This window comes from Rana temporaria, chromosome 2 (genome assembly GCF_905171775.1).
Source record: "Rana temporaria chromosome 2, aRanTem1.1, whole genome shotgun sequence".
In the NCBI taxonomy this organism is placed as follows: domain Eukaryota; kingdom Metazoa; phylum Chordata; class Amphibia; order Anura; family Ranidae; genus Rana; species Rana temporaria.
Genome location: NC_053490.1, coordinates 205,442,952 through 205,458,739, shown reverse-complemented (window position 1 = coordinate 205,458,739; position 15,788 = coordinate 205,442,952). Strand labels below are relative to the sequence as shown.

General features: G+C 42.6%; 1 protein-coding gene across 2 annotated transcripts in view; it reads right to left on the bottom strand.

Moving 5' to 3' along the window:
- CYFIP1 (cytoplasmic FMR1 interacting protein 1) overlaps nt 1-15,448 on the bottom strand; it is a 129,641-nt gene extending 114,193 nt beyond the window's left edge. For both annotated transcript variants that reach the window (XM_040336300.1, XM_040336299.1), the window contains exon 1: nt 15,208-15,448. The gene's annotated coding sequence lies outside the window, so the exon portion shown is untranslated. The remainder of the gene's footprint in view (nt 1-15,207) is intronic.
- Nucleotides 15,449-15,788: the final 340 nt, after the last annotated feature.

Here is a 15,788-nt window from a genome sequence, read left to right as displayed (position 1 = left end):
AACAAGGAAACCTTTCACTTCTAAATCTCTTGTGGCTTTATTTATTACAGTACCTAAACAATGTGGTTCAATACAGGAAATTGTGGCAGGTAGCAATGAAGGCAGACAAAATATTACTTTTTTTTTTGCTTTGTGTAGGTTCACATAAGTCACAACATAATTGTTTTTTTTAATCCAACATGTAGAAGTTAGGGGTGCAACGGATCAAAAAACTCTTGGATCAAATCGATCCTTGGATCAGAGTCACAGATCACCAAAAAAAAAAAAAAGACAAATCTTGTTACACCCACCGAAGTTTTAGATTTCACAGTAATTTTCAACACAAAACTGAGCTTATATGCTTAAATACAGTATTTGGAAATCCTACGGACTGTTTAATGTTAAAGTTTAAAAGCCGCAGCAAACCTGCTGACCTTACATGGTTGCTAATGTGACAGAACACCTCATTAACATTTAAACAGTCCGTTTGATTTACAAATACTGTATTTAAGCATATACCTGTATAAGCTCCGTTTTGTGTGGAAATAACTGCATCCCGCAATACTTTTACGTGCAGCCAAGTGGAAGTCACAGCCCCATGTAGGAAAGTGGTGTCACCAGTTCCCTCTTGTGACCTGATCTGTCCCAATCATCAGATCCCTTAGACGTGTCATTGATCAGCGGGCCGAGTGTCGTGTGTCTAGTGAAAAACCCCCCCCCCCCCCCCCATGTGCTCAGTTCATACAGATCCCCCCCAATATCCTCCTCTCTCTTCTCTGGCAGCAGCAGGACGTCCGGTGCGGCAGCGGCTTCTCGTGTGGATCCCTCAAGGTGCAGCATAGAGCACATCGCTGGGCTGTGAGATGTCACCATGAGCTCAAGTGCCCGCAAATCAACTTCCGTGGAGCAGCCTGCATCCCCCGTGTCGGGTGGACCAAGATGGCCGCCCCCCCGGGAGCTAGGCCGAAGCAGTTGCCTTTCCTATGGCCCGGGAGGCACGCGGATCACCGTGTGTCCCGACCCGAAGGTGCCGATTCGTACGGATCAATGAGGATCCGTTGCACCCCTAGTAGAAGAAGTGTACGAATAACCAAAAGTTAAAAAGGAGTAGTAAAGGTTCATGTTTTTTCACCTTAATGCATCGTTTGCACACTGCTATTTAGAATATAGTTTATATTCATCTATTCATACTTTGAGGGCTTAGCACCTTTTGAGACAGCTGCTGCAGTGGTTTAATTGCATTTTAATTTCACCTTTATGTTACGACACCAATTCATCAGCAATCTGCATGGTTTGCACCATATCCTGCGAGCGCCACTTATATTTATCATTCAATCCTAATCTGCTCCCTATCTGCATGCTCCCCTTTTCTTCTAAAGTCCTTGAAAGTTTGGTCTACAACCAACTGAGTGACCGCCTCATTAAGAATAACCTTAAAGGGGTTTAAAAGGTAAAAAAATAAAAAATAAATCCTAAATAGCTTCCTTTACCATAGTGCAGTCCTCCTTCACTTACCTCATCCTTCCATTTTGGTTTTAAATGTCCTTATTTCTTCTGAGAAATCCTCACTTCCTGTTCTGTCTAACTCCACACAGTAATGTGAGGCTTTATCCCTGGTGTGGAATGTCGTGCTCGCCCCCTTCCTTGGACTACAGGAGAGTCAGGACGCTCTCTGCGTTGCAGATAGAGAAAGGAGCTGTGTGTTAGTGGGTGTCCTGACTCTCCTGTAGTCCAAGCTAAGAAGCGAGCATGACACTCCACACCAGGGAGAAAGCCTTGCATTACTGTGTGTATTTACAGACAGAAGAACATGAAGTGAGGATTTCTCACAAGAAATAAGGACATTTAAAAGCAAAATGGAAGGTAAGTGAAGGAGGACTGCACTAAAAGGTAAAGAAAGCTTTACAACCCCTTTAATGGTCCCCTTCAGTCTGGATTTTACCCTCAACAGTTCACGGAAACTGTTCTTTTAAAACTAACAAATGACTTACTAACAGCAATGGACACTATTCTGTACCATTTGGCTACCTTTGATACCACCCCCTCCTAAAAAAAATAATGAATAATAAAATACTTTACTGCTTTGGTCTCTGTGACTGGCTCTCATCCTACCTATCCCACCACACCTTCATTGTCACTATCAATTTTACTTCCTCTACTCTTCCTCTGTCGGGGTCCCCCAGGGTCCTGTTCTTGGGCCTCTTATTGTCAATCTACACCTCCTTCCCTGGGTCAGCTGATAGCTTCTCATGACTTTCAAAAAAAATTCTATGCAGACGACATCCAAATCTATCTCCTCACCCCTCAGCTCACTCCAGCAGTCTACTCCCGTATCACTAACTTACTAACAGACCTATCTCTGTCTGGATCTCACACCACTTCCTCGAACTCAACTTGTACACCAAAACTGAGCTCATAATATTTCCTCCCCCACGTGTCTCTCCCCCGGACTTCTCTGTCAAGAGCAATGGCACAACCATCCACCCAATCCCGCATGCCAGGGTCATGAGTGTTGTCCTGGACTCTAAAACTCTCTTTTCAGCCCCACATCCAATCACTTTCCAAGGCTTGCCGCCTCAACCTCCACATCTCTAAAATACGTCCCTTCGTAACCAATGAAACCACAAATCTGGTGCACTCCCTGGTTATCTTTTGTCTTGACAACGGCAACTCCCTCCTCATTGACTTACCTTTAAATAGTCTATCCCCCTTCAGTCCATCATGAATGCTGCTGCCAGAATCATCCACCTTACAAACTGCTCAGTGTCTGCTACTCCTCTCTGCCAATCCCTCCATTTGCTTCCACTCACCCAACAAATTAAATTCAAAATACTAACAACTTACAAAGCCACCTATAACTCAGCCTCCAGCTACATCACTAGCCTAGTCTCAAAATACCAACCTAAACATCCTCTTCATTCCTCCTGCTCTCTATCTCCCTCATCACCTCTTTCAATATTGGTCTCCAGGACTTCTCCCAAGCCTCTCCCATCCTTTGGAATTACCTACCTCAATATGTCCACTTCAAAGCGGAGCTCCACCCGATTTTTAAGTCATTTGTAATATTTCTAATACTAAAAAACAATACCGAAATGGATATTTAAGTTTAATAAATATGTACATTACCTGAGTTCTTCGTTTGCCTTCCGGTCGGTCTGGAGCCTTCGGGTTTTCCTCGGGTTATTCTTATTTCCTGTCCCACGCTGCGTCTTCTGGGAGCTTGTTTCATAGCTCCCTTGTTGTCCTATTCTGGCCTAGACGAAACATCGCATGATTTCGGGGGCCATTACTATGGCAACACAGACGCTGACGCCCATGGTCCGTGCTGCGTGTGCGCATGCGCGAGATCGAGCGGTGGATGCTGGGAACACAGCATCACCGCAACAGGAAGTCCCTGCCCGTATCGAATGCCCACACTACAAATGGCAACGGAAAGAATATAAGTTTTTCTTCAGCACACAAAGGGAGCTGAGCGGACGTTAGAGCGGAGAGAAGTAAGTTAATTTAACCCCTGCAATTAGCTATGTAACTAGACAAAAAAAAAATACGTAATTGCATGGGAGATCCGCTTTAAGGCGATCCCTGAAAACTTCTCTTCAAAGAAGCCTATCCTGCTCTCACCTAACAACTGTACTTTTATTTTCTTCATCAGCTCACTTGACCCTCCCTTTTAGATTGTAAGCTCTAACGAGCAGGGCCTTCTGTATGGGATTGTAACTGTACTGTCTGCCCTAGCTATGTAAAGGGATGCACAAACTGTTGGTGCTAATCCTGAATAATAATAATAATAATAATACGTTTTGTAGCTTCAAGTTTTGAGCTACAAAACACTAAGGTTGGCCACAGACCGTTCAAATCTCTAGCCAGTTCAGAAGGGACCGACCAAGATTTGAATCAAATTATGGGTAGCCTGAATTTACCCAAGGCGATCAATCAACTTGGGTACAACCGGCCTGTTGGATTTTACATGCGGTTTAATAGCCGCTAGCCGTAATCACTGTTCTCCTGGCGATGATGGCTTTCCCCACCGGGAGAACACAATTGCTCCATGGGAGGTGTTCCCCAATCACTGACTGTGTTGGTTGATGTGGAAATCATGTGATTTTCTTTCCGCCCCCCAAGCAAAACATTTTAAGTTAGCAGCTACACATATTAGGTCACTTACCTGTCCTGAAATCCAGCAATGTCGACACCACAGCCGATGTTTCCATCGGCTCTCAGGTGCTGATGCCGCCAATCGTAGTAAGGGAACCCGGCAATGAAGCCTTTCAGCTTCACAGCCGATTCCCTACTGTGCATGCATGAAGCACGCTGCACTTTCTGAATGGCCCGACGGCTGGGTAAGGAGGAGGGGAGCCAAACTAACGAGTGATCGTGCCGCAGTGAAATCACTCGGAAGTGGGGATGGGTACCTGTCAAAAAACTGGTGCCCGTTCCCCTTGAAATCTGCCAAATGTGGCACAGGAGGGGGAGGAGGCTGATACTTTTGGGTGGAACTCTGCTTTAAGGTGTGAATGGAATTTAAAAAGAGCACTCTGAATGACAGATGTGGAGAGAGTGCCGTTTGCTTGCAAAAATTACATCCTGACCAAATTTCTAAAACACTATTTTACCAAGACAATATTTCACAAATGATACAGATTTGTGATATTTTGTTGTACACGACCTGTGTGGCACATGGTTATAGTACAAAGCAAGACAAATCACAAAAGTGACCAAACAAAAACAGCTGTATCAGTAGGTTTATTTCATTTTCATAATATAGTCAAGATATTTTTACCAGCTTCTTAAAAGCTGCTAGTTCCCACACTATAATAAAAGGCTTCTAAAATCTACATGAATGTTCTCAATGCAGTATCATGATGAAAGTATGAGCAACTTCTACTGTACCTCTTCACACAAGGATTTTGTTTATCGGCTTGAAAAGAATACAATAAAACTACAGTGGTGCCACACTGAAGAGTTTGCTGACAATCCACATTGTACCCATTATAAAATGAACAATGGTGAAAAAATAGAACTGGACTGAACAAAGAGACAGCAATAGCTTTACTATAGGCTTACACATGCAGCAAGGTTAACCCCTACATTAGAAAAATACCCAAATATCTATATGGGCTGTTTACAATCTGCTATTTATTACATAAAGTTAATATGGAGTCTTGTTTATACACAGTAGGAATACCCAGATCTGTCTGTGTCAATGGACGCAGCAGAGGGACTCTGGACTGGACGGAGAGGAGGGGCCCGGATCGCCGGCAGGGGACCTGAAAAGAGGATTTCCCACCCGCTCTGTTCGATTTCATTGCACAGAGTAGGCAAGTATATAGATGTTTGTTATTTTAAAAAAATAAAGAATTTACCTTTTAATTGACCAGCTTTATCACACAACATATGTTATTAGGAGACCCAATTTACCAATTATCCAATCACGACCGAAATAAGCTTTTTTTGCCATTCCCTGCACATTATTGAATATTTGTGATCACTTCATAATTTAGCAAATCATGACAAACCTTCACTAAAAAGATCCACAAATGAGGACTGCTTTATAGAGACCTATGCATCATCATTTATAGCACTGACCAATAAGAACACAGACTGAAATAGTTGTGTGGAGCAGAAATATTCCTTGTTCTCGATCCTTGTCTGCAGATACAGGCACAATGCAGCACACAGAACCTAAAGCAGCCGTGCATAGTAATTAATCACCTATTAATGTCTGCCTGGTGAGGTAAGCTTTGAACATGAAAACTAGGTGCGGTCTGGTTACAATGCACAGCTGCTCCAGATTCTGTCTGCACCAGTCTTCGTAAATACCTATTATGAGATTAAAAACAATATGGTCTACACTGACATGGACCTAAGACAGCATCTCTTAAAACTGAACTCCAGGCAAGCAGCTAAATGCACAATGAAATACATATACAGGAGCCGTAATACCTGCAGAGGGATTTGTATTCCTGTTCATCTAATTCAGAGGTGTACACAGCTTGGCACACAGAGCAGCCCTGGCAAGGAAGGAGACCAGATCCTTCTCTGCTGTAGTTAATAAGAACTAGGTCTCATCTCTTCCCCAGCTTGTGACTGGACAATGAAGGAGAAGCTGCAGACTGATGAGCTCATCTTTGTCACTCTGTTTCTCCGCCAATCAGCATGCTCCTTCTTAGCACATTAGTGCATCATAGCCGACTGACCCTTTATGCCGCTTTCCCATTTCCTAGTCTGGGCTTTGTTGTACAAGGGACCGTTACAGGCTGATAGCACGTCAAATTCGGGTACTAATACCTTTTGTATTTAAAACCTACAGTCATTGAACACACAGATCTACTAAAATTGTATGTTTAACTGCAAACCTGGTAAAGAGTATAATTCTCCTGTAATGAAGTGTCCACATATACTGTAGTGCCAATCAACAGACTGTACATCATCCAGTGGGAACCTGACAATTACGAAGCCAAAATGTGAATAGGCCATCTTCCTGTCTGTTCATACTTCCCCCAATGATTGCTAAAGAGAGAAGTGAATGTTTCGCATTCCTCGCCAATAATGTTGACAAAGCAACCCTGAAATGACTACAGTTTGGTCAAAAAGGAGGAACAAATGGTGCAGACTGCAAGAACAGAAAAAGCAACATTACTTTTAACAAACACTATAGTTATTGTGGTGAGCAGAATGTAAAGTGTAAGCAAAGTTTTGCATCCAAATCATAGGGTCAGTCCACCCAAAACACACACAATTTTTGTTGTAATTATATAAAAGTAAATATTTTATTATATCTTTTCGCCCTGTTCACACTGGTGCAATTTGACATGTTAAATCGGACAATGGCATCCGTCCTAATCGATGCAACGCCGCATCTGCTGCACTGCAAGTGTGTCTTGTCTACAGTCAAGCGTGGTGGTGGGGGTGTCATGGTTGGGTCTGCACGAGTGCTGGAGGCACCAAGGAACAACAGGTTATTGAGGCAATTATGAATACCAACACGTACTGTAACATACTGAGGCAGAGCATGGTCCCCTCCCTTCAGGGACTGGGCCGCAGAGCAGTATTCCAACATGATAATGACCCAAAGACAACCACTGCCTTGCTAAAGAAACTGAGGTTAAAAGGTGATGGAGTGCCCGAGCATGTCTCCGGGCCAAAACCCTGCCTAATATATATATATATATATATATATATATATATATATATATATATATATATATATATATATATATATATATATATATATATATATATATATATATATATATATATATATATATATATATATATAGGGCTGCAACTAACGATTATTTTCATAATCGATTAGTTGGCCGATTATTGTTTCGATTAATCGACTAATTGGATAATAGCCTTAAAAAGAAAAATTGCATTTTTATTTTTTTGGGCCAATTTGTTGTTGAGCAGATTACAAAACACAAATTGCGTTACATGCTTTTCTGCAGCTTCTCCATGGAAGTATATTGAACCAAAAAAAAAAAAAATAGCAATGTTTTGCGTTAAGTCCATGCTCTTTCCAAATACGCAGCAGCTGAAAAAAAAAATCATCGATGTGAACATGTCCTATAGGAAAACATGTAAATGAACTGTAGTGTGTTTCTCCAAAAAGCACCAAAAACAGGAAAACACAAAAATAAGTACAAAAAGAGAAAATAATCTCTACTGTAAGGGGTTAATTTTTTTTAGCGTGGGACAGTTAAAGTGATATTTACAGTAGCGATTTTCTTTTTTGTACTATAAAGGGCTAATTTTAGTTTTTTTAACCCCATTATGTTACTGGCCGATTAATCGATTACAATTTTCATAATCGATTAGTTGTTTCGGTATATATATATATATATATATATATATATATATATATATATATATATATATATATATATATATATATATATATATATATATATACACACATATACACCAGCTACAGATACTACTGACTTTTAATATATGGAGACTTACCTGTCCAGGGCGCCCGCGATGTCAGCAGTCTAACTGTCGCTCGGCTCTCGACTCTCAGCTGCCCCCACCGCTGTCCTCGGTGAGGGAATCAGAAAGTGAAGCCGCAACTTCACTTCATGGTCCCCTACTGCGCATGCGCTAGTCTCGAAGCGCGTCTTCACTGTTCCCTGCTGTCTCCCAGAAGACAGTAGGGGGAGGACAGTGTAGGTGCAGGAAGTGGCGTAGGTCACCGCGATCATAGATATGCCAGGATGTGGGCGCAAATACCTGCAATACACCTCCTCCCCCCTGAAAGGTGCCAAATGTGACACTGATGGGGGGGGGGGGGGGAGATTCAAAAAAGTGGCAGTTCCATTTTTGGGTGGAACTCCAGCATCTGTGGGGCATCCTCAAAACGGAAAGGTGGAGGAGTGCAAAGTCTCTAAGGCCCCTTTCACACTAAGGCGCTTCTAAACTGCGAGTAAAAACACTGAGCGCTTTTTCCATTCATTTCAATAGAGAGGGGAGTTTTTTCAATGCCCTGCCAGCACCCTGTCCCAGTGTGAAAGCATTCATTGATTTTAATGGAAATAGGTTTTCGTGTACTTTTTAGGTGCCATTTAGCGTGAAAGCGCCTCAGTGTGAATGTGGTCTAACATCCACCAGCTCAGTGATGTTGTCATGGAGGACTGGAAGAGGACTCCAGTGGCAACCTGTGAAGCTCTGGTGAACTTCATGCCCAAGAGGGCATGGCTTCTTTTTTTTTTTTAAATAACAAACATGTTATACTTACCTCTACTGTGCAGTTCATTTTCCACAGAGTGGCCCCGATCCTCGTCTTCTGGGGTGCCTCGGTGGCTGTCTCAGCTTCTCCACGCAAGAGCTAACCCCCTTCTGGGAAGCTCTCGAGGGGTTTCGCTTGCAGGCACGCGCCCTGTCATACGACTCGGTCCCGCCCCTTCGGCAGCCACATCATTGGACGTGATTGACAGCAGCTCGAGCCAATGGCTGCACTGCTATCCAATCTAGCCAATCAACGGCCAGACTCCATGGAAGAGGACGCCTGGGGGTGCGCACAGCAGGTGAATGGGCTCAGGTAAGTAAAACAGGGGGGCTGGGGGGCCGTCATAGCCAGGTGTTTTTTCACCTTAATGCATAGGATGCATTAAGGTGAAAAAACACAAACCTTTACAACCCCTTTAAGGCAGTGCTGGAAAATAATGGTGGCCACACAAAATATTGACACTTTGGGCCCAATTTGGAAATTTTCACTTAGGGGTGTACTCACTTTTGTTGCCAGCGGTTTTGACATTAATGGCTGTGTGTTGAGTTATTTTGATGGGACAGCAAATTTACACTGTTATACAAGCTGTACACTCACTACTTTACATTGTAGCAAAGTGTCATTTCTTCAGTGTTGTCACATGAAAAGATAGAATAAAATATTTACAAAAACGTGAGGGGTGTACTCACTTCTGTGTGTGAGATAGATAGATAGATACACACACACTGTCTTGTCTTGAAGCCTCCTGGGATGTCAACGTGAACATCCCAGGAAGCTGCTGGGAGCTAGGTTGTAAAGCAAGTACAAGAATTCATCAACAAAAAATAGTTATTTACCCAAAGAAAACAGAAATTGTATATAAAATGTTTACAAGGGAGGAAAAACAGAGAGAGGGTAGAAATTGTGGAAGAAGGCTAACTGTGGCGTGTGTATTTATCATCAAAATTTTAAGTAGGGAGGGGTTAAAACCCCTGATAGATGTCCCCATTAGAAGTCATTTTTTTCTTCTGGTGAAAAAAAAAAAAAAAAAAAAAAGGGAGGCAAATTTTGGATTTCGCCTCACTTTTTTTTCTCAGCGAAAAAGATGACCAGTACAATTAAAGAGGTGAATTTACTAAAACACAGTTACTCAAAATAATGCAAAGAAAGCAAAATGCTTATGTTAGTTGATATAAAGTTATACAGTTTAGCTAAAGTCGGAGTTCCACCCAAAAGTGGAAGCTCTGCTCATCTGCTTCCTCCCCCCTTCCAGTGCCACATTTGGCACCCTTCTGACGGGGGAGCGGATACCTGTCAAACACGGGTATCCAATCCCACTTCCGTATAAGGTCGCCGCAGCGACCTGTCATATACGGCCCCTTCTCCTTCCCCCCGCTGCCTTCTGTGAAACACACAGGTCTATTCAGAAAGCTCAGCACGACTCACGCATGCACAGTAGGAAACAGGCTGTGAAGCCACATGGCTTCACTTCCTGTTTCCTTTAGTAAGGAATGGATGCCGGAGTCTGCACCCAAAACCGATGGATGGATTGGCTTTAAGTGCCAACATCGCAGGACAGGTAAGTGTCCTTATATTAAAAGTCAGCAGCTACAAATACTTAAATTTTTTTTTTTTTTCTTAATACAGGCTGGAACTCCGCTTTAAAGTGGAAGTGAACCCTCCTATCTTTTTCAGCCAACAAGCCTGCCATCATGGCCTCTGTTTAATCTTCTAGTGCCATATTGCTGAACGCGTGATCAGTTATGACTCTAGCCATTGGATGGTTTGACAGTTTGGTTGAGAGCACAACCAATGTGACAGTTCCATTTATGGCATGCCAGGAATATAACAGTTTTTTTAAACTATTAAATTGATGGGTTTACTTTCGCTAACAAAGTAAAGTGCATGTACAGTATAGACTTTTTTTGAATAGAGAAGGATTGGAACCGCCTTTAAGTTTATATTGCCATGTTGCATGCGACAGTTAAAAGCTGGTCCGAGATGGATAGAATTTCAAATGAAAATTCTCTGGAAAGGGCTTAGAAAAAGTCTCAGAACATTTGAATGTCTTTCAAAAGATTTTGTTTGCTTTTAACATTTTAAAATTGAAACTAATAGACTTTACCAAACAAAAACACACCGATAGAATTTTTTTTTTCCGGTAATATGTCCAATCCTACTTCCTCAAATTCTCGTCATTGCGGTCGAATAAAGACCATTTGACCCACTAATGATATCAAAAACTAATGAAATTTCTTCTCCTAAGAACTTTCATTCTAGAGAAAATTGAGTACTGTCCGTGATACTTTTTTTATTTGCACTAACATAAAAAATTTCAGGACAAGCTTTCGGGGTGTTACCCCTTCAAGGTCCAAGCAGTACGGATTCACAATTTTTTTTGGCAAAATGTTAAAACAAAACAAGAAAAAAAAAAATTGTAAATCAGTACTGCTTGGACCTTGAAGGGGTAACATCCCGAAAGCTTGTCCTGAAAAATTATATGTTAGTGCAAATAAAAAAAGTATCACGGACAGTACTTTTTCTATCACAATTGCACTAATACGGCTACAATCACGTCATTCAAAATTCTACAAATCCATGGCCAGCTTTACCACCGTCACCAAGACATGAAGTGAAGAGAAATCCAAAGCTTTATGGTTGTCACCAGGACAGGAGACTGGCCGTTCACATTATTTGCATTGGGTTGCTGTGGTGTGCGCTGAAAAAATGACCGCGTGTATTGCATAACATGCTGCAGTCAATAGAACTCAATAAAAATGTACTTGTCCTAATAAACAAAAAAAGTAAATTGTGCTTCTAGCCCGTTTGCTGGTGTAAACAAGCCTTAAATCTTTCAATGAGAACACAGTCTACAGGAGGTCTCCCCTCACTGTGGAGAGATTTTTCTCCAATCAGAAGCCGGAATCAAAAATATTTGCCCACCCACTCTACTCAAAAACTAAACTAAGGGGCTTTGCCTATACACTTTCTTATTAACCTAATGGCATAACTTCATACATATGAACACAATGAATTATTTTACCAAATCCTAACAGATTGCATCGCCAGATAGGATTGTGATGTGTGAATTAATCTTCTAATCAGGAAAATTCACCTTCAGCTCCTGAGTAGCTTAAAGTGGATGTAAACCCCCAAAAAAATTGTTTTTGATGTCACAATGTAGAGTATAAGATTTCCTATCATATGTGCCCAGTCTTGCCACACAGAGTTAATCCAGACTTCCAGATAAAAACCTGTCTAAAAAAAAAGTCCATTCCTCTTTCCAAGCAAGGAGAGAGGAAAGGATGATAGGAAATCTTATACTCTACATTGAGACATCAAAAAAACATTTTGGGGTTTACATCCACTGGTTGTAAACCATTACAGACCACTTTGACCTACAGGTAAGCCTAGATTAAGGCTTACCTGTAGGTGCAGGAAATATCTCCTAATCCTACATGATTTAGGATATATTTCCAAGAAAGCACCGATGTCTACGTAAACAACGGCACGCAGGAGCACTGAGCGTGCCGCTACTAACGGCATCATGCACACCAGACTTATTACAATCTGACTGGACAATCTTTTAGGCTCAAACACGTTGCAATCCGACCGTACAATCAACCTAAAAGGTGGCCACAGATGGATTGAAATTCAGCCGGTTCAGCAGGGACCGGACGCATTTCTGTCCATATGTGGCCACTATAGCTAAACAAAAGTCGATCTTTCAATTGACAGCTGGTGTCTGCAGCACTGATCTGTGTATTCTGACAGCTGGGGAAGATCCCCCCCCCCCCCCCACATACAGAAAAGCTGAACCATGTATGGCTAGCTTTAGATCTACCAAAAATGTGATAAGGGGACCCACCCACCTAGGGCTGCAACTAACGATTAGTTGGCCGATTCTTATTTTGATTAATCGGATAAAAGCCATAAAAAAAAATTGAATTTTTTACATTTTTTTGGGCCAATTTGTTGTTGGGCAGATTACAAAACACAAATTGCCGCAAAAACACATTACATGCTTTTCTGCAGCTTCTCCATTGAAGTATATTGTACCAAAAAAAGTCCTTGCCCTTTCCAAATATGCAGCAGCTGAAAAAAAATCATGGATGTGAACATGTCCCATAGGAAAACATGTAAATGAACTGTAGTGTTTCTGCAAAAAGCACCAAAAAACAGAGGTGTGACCCCAGGCCTGAGATGTTTAGTAACATAATGGGGTTAACAAAACAAAGAAGTACAAAAAGAGCAAATAATCACTACTGTAAGGGGTTCATTTTTTTTACTGTGTAGTGATTTGCTTTCTTGTACTATAAAGGGCTAATTTTTTTTTTTTTAAGCCCATTATGTTACCGATCGATTATGAAAATTGTAATCGATTAATTTCATAATTGATTAGTTGTCGATTAATCGATTAGTAGTTTCGGCCCTAGACCCACCTAAACTACACAATCCATCTGTAGGCAAACATACCATTGTACTACATACTGGTCAGTAAACCTAAAAGACATTGTACAATCCTCTTAAATTGTAAGCTCTAATGAACAGGGCCCTCAGATTTCTCTCGCTATGTAACTAATGTCTGCCATTCATTTTGTTAAGAGCTGCACAAACTGTTGGCGCAATATAAATCCTGTATAATGATAAGACAATCAGACTGTAAAGTGTGCGTGGTGACTTAGGTTCACTCCACATGTCACAATCTGACTGTGCAAGCTCTGTACAACCAACCTTCAATCTACCAAAGCTATATACCAGGGATATGCAATTAGCGAACCTCCAGGTGTTGCAAAACTACAAGTCCCATCATGCCTTTTCCTGTGGGTGTCATACTTGTGGCTGTCAGTCTTGCTATGCCTATTGGGACTTGTAGTTCTGCAACAGCTGGAGGTCCGCTAATTGCATATCCCTGCTATATACGTTAATAAGAGGACCTATCTAAACTACAGTACATAATCAAGCTGTACCCAATCAGGCAGACCCTCGCACTATACAATCTGGCTGTACAACCAACTTTAGATTTATAAAAGCTATGCGATATGAGAACCTCCCTGGCACTACATAATAGTGTTGGTAGATCTAAAGCCTAGTACACAGGATCAGAAAATCGCAAGGAAAACATCACATTTGAAGAGATCGCATGACAATCTGAATGTTAGTACACAGCTCTCAGGAGCCGATCATGGCAGTTCATCTAAAATGATCTGAAGGGACAAAACTTTTTCACGTAGGATAACAGAAAGTACAATTTTTGTTTAATCAGTATTCATCTGGAAAAAAATAAATAAATAATAAAAGAGCAAGACCACGCATGCTCAAAAACGACAGAATACAGTACAACACTTTCAAGTCGTATTCTGTCATATGAGAATTTTCATAACCTTTTCATTTCCAATATGAGACTAGTATGCGAAACAGACGATCATTTGTACCTACCGGTATGGTTTATCAACAGCTATGTAGTGCAGGGGTCTGGCTGATTAGCCACACAGTCTGGATGCAGTTCAGGTAGGTCCTCATAGTACCTGATTTTGGTAGATATAAGGCTGACCAAACATATTCAGCTCAGGCGTGTTTGGACACGAGTCTGAACCTGCCTGGGCTATCCCGCAAAGAAGCTGTCATCGCAGACATCCAATCATAAGCAGCAGAGGCATTCCCTGCCAGGCGTAGTTACACGCATATAAGGTGTGTGTACATGTGTGGTGGGGAACGCCGCTTATGTCTGGCTGGCCGCAGTGACAACTTCTTGGTGGGACAGCTCAGGATTGGTTCAGATTAATATTTAAAGGACACCTGAGCTCATCCCAATTGCCATGCAATCAAAACTATGTCACCTGAGGACCTACCTTATCTGACCAGTAAGGCAGGCGCTTCTACAACATATGTATGGGGAGACATAAAGGGGATTGCCCAATCTGTAATGTGTGTTGATAGTACAGAAGTTGTGAGGTCAGATTGGAATGTGTATGGCGAGCTGTACAACTGCACATCTGGAACATTGGGGTCCATACACACCAGCTGTCACAACGCAGCGCAGGCAATGCCCATGTACCAAAACTGTTCACTTTTTTTTAAAGAACTTTATCGAGATGTCACACTGACATTACATAAAGTTCTATTGGCAGTGATGGTCAGACAGATATACCTTGTTTCCAAACACAGTTCCTGTATGGCGGTGGACTGTGCTGGAATATGTGCCCAATGCAGACCCCCTGTACCTGGTGTGCATGGGCCCCTGGGGGCACTTCCCACAGCTCACCATCCTATCAGTACAATGTATATAGATGATGATCTGTCACCTCACCCAGGTAATAATAGCTAGGACTCCACACCCCACATCTACTCCCTCACCCAGCGTAGGAGGAACAGCACACCCCACACCGACAGGTCATCTCACAGACAAGTCTATGGGGGGCGACCTGCTCCCTCAGACAAGTCTATGGGGGGCGCCCTGCTCCCTCAGACATGTACATGAGCTCAGGGATTGCCGAGCACTGATTTCACTTCCTCACCTTTCACTTCACAACTTCTCCGGCCCAGCGCTCACTCCACGGCTCTCCCGCTACAGTCACCGCCAGCGGCTGCACTGCTCACATGGAGGACTTCTCTGGGAGGCCGCCTTCACCGGACGTGGGGCTCTAAGGTCCCTTCTCCACCTTCACCTCACAGTAAGCTACGAGGCCGAAACTTCCTACAGGCGACCAGGAAACACCCTTCCTCCCAGGCCACAGAGCAGGGGGCGGGCACTGCTCCAACCGTGACCCCGCCTCCACATCACGGCTTCACACCACGCCCACCAGCTGTGAGACAACACTGGCTGCTGTGCCGCTTCTCGCTGCGGAGACTGCTTGTGGGCACAGCTTTACTCTGTGTATGGGCACAACCTCACCCTGTGTATAGGCACAGCTTCACCCTGTGTATAGGCAGTTTTACCCTGTGTGGGCACAACTTTAAACTGTGTGGGCACAACGTCACCCTGTGTATAGGCAGCTTTACCCTGTGTGGGCACAACTTCACCGTTCACCCTGTGTATGGGCACAACTTCAAACTGTGTGGGCACAACTTCACCCTGTGTATAGGCAGTTTTACCCTG